The sequence below is a fragment of the Neophocaena asiaeorientalis genome, unplaced genomic scaffold (genome assembly GCF_003031525.2).
Source record: "Neophocaena asiaeorientalis asiaeorientalis breed wild unplaced genomic scaffold, Neophocaena_asiaeorientalis_V1.1 scaffold78, whole genome shotgun sequence".
NCBI lineage: Eukaryota > Metazoa > Chordata > Mammalia > Artiodactyla > Phocoenidae > Neophocaena > Neophocaena asiaeorientalis.
Genome location: NW_020175018.1, coordinates 19,774,864 through 19,776,074, shown reverse-complemented (window position 1 = coordinate 19,776,074; position 1,211 = coordinate 19,774,864). Strand labels below are relative to the sequence as shown.

The 1,211-nt window shown below is 69.3% G+C and overlaps 1 protein-coding gene across 1 annotated transcript in view; it reads right to left on the bottom strand.

The window, feature by feature from the left end:
- The window catches only part of GRIN1 (glutamate ionotropic receptor NMDA type subunit 1), a 21,229-nt gene that overhangs the window by 14,460 nt on the left and 5,558 nt on the right, over positions 1-1,211 (bottom strand). The gene's annotated exons all lie outside the window — the stretch shown is intronic.

Here is a 1,211-nt window from a genome sequence, read left to right as displayed (position 1 = left end):
GCCCCTATTCCCCACCCCTCCCAGCACCCGCTTCTGCCTCTCTTAGAGGTCCAGCTGCCCCGCCCTCACTGACTGGTGTGTGATGGGCGCGCCTGTCAGCCCACGTGTGCGCTGGAGAGCAGCTGTGACAGGAGTTCGTGAGCACGTGTGCGTCTGTGGGCGTCTGCGTGGCAGCAGCAGCCTACGCTAGTCTGCGGTGGGTGGGAGTGAGGGCCGGTGCCGTCTGAGCATACGTGGGTGCACGCGCGCGTGTGCGAGCCCCCGGGCCGTGGAGGTGTGGAGGGCGCCTGCGAGCCTGTGGCAGGTGTAGTAGAGTGTGAGTGAATTGTCTCGGGAAAGGCCGCGTGTGCCCGTGAGAGGGAACACGTGTGGCTGGGCGTGTGTGTGGGGGGGATGCGTGAATGTGCACCGGGCCTGCGTGCAGCCACAGGTGGGCACGCCAGGAGCTGACCTGCCCGCCTGGTGCTGGGTGCTGTCTCAGGGGGGTGGGGCCTGCGGTCCTGGTAGCCAGCCCTCCCTCCCAGACTCAGCCAGTCCCCCCCCCAGCAGCACCCCAGGACCCTCTGGGTCTGCCCTCTGGTTCACCCCCAGCTGGTGCCCTCTCTTCCCTTCGGGGCCTATGGCACCCTGGGGGACCCGGGTTGGCACTCAGCTTACTGAAGCCAACTCTGACTTCGCAGACAGCACATGCTCCCCGCCGCCCCTTGGTCTGGCCTCCCGGGGCCCTCCCCAGCCTGGGCGTCCCTCCCTCTCTGCCCAGCTTGGCCTCCACCCAACCCCGGGGGGCCTTGGCCCAGGTGCTGAGCGCCCAGGGCTCCAGGCTGGGTGAAGGCGGGACCCCGGGCCTCCTCTGGTGAGCACCAGCTTCTCCTCAGTCTGGCAGTGGGGATGGGTGGGGTGGGGGTCGCCTGGACCCCCAGAAACGCCACTGTGGTCTCTCCACAGCCCACACGTGGGCGCCGGGCTGGGGTAGAACGGGCAGTTGGAGCCAGGTGTCTACTGGATCCCCAGGAGTCCAGAGCCCCAGTCCCCACGGTGGGGAGGTGAGGAGAGGAAGGGCGTGGGGTTCCGTGGGGAGAGCGGCGGGGGACGAAGTGGGGCAGGGCCCAGACCGGGCTTGGGGGTGGCAGATGTCCGTGGGTGGGGCTTTGGGGAGGGTGATGGGCAGCTGTGAGGTGAGGGGCTACGGCGGGGGTGAGGCCGGCAGGAGG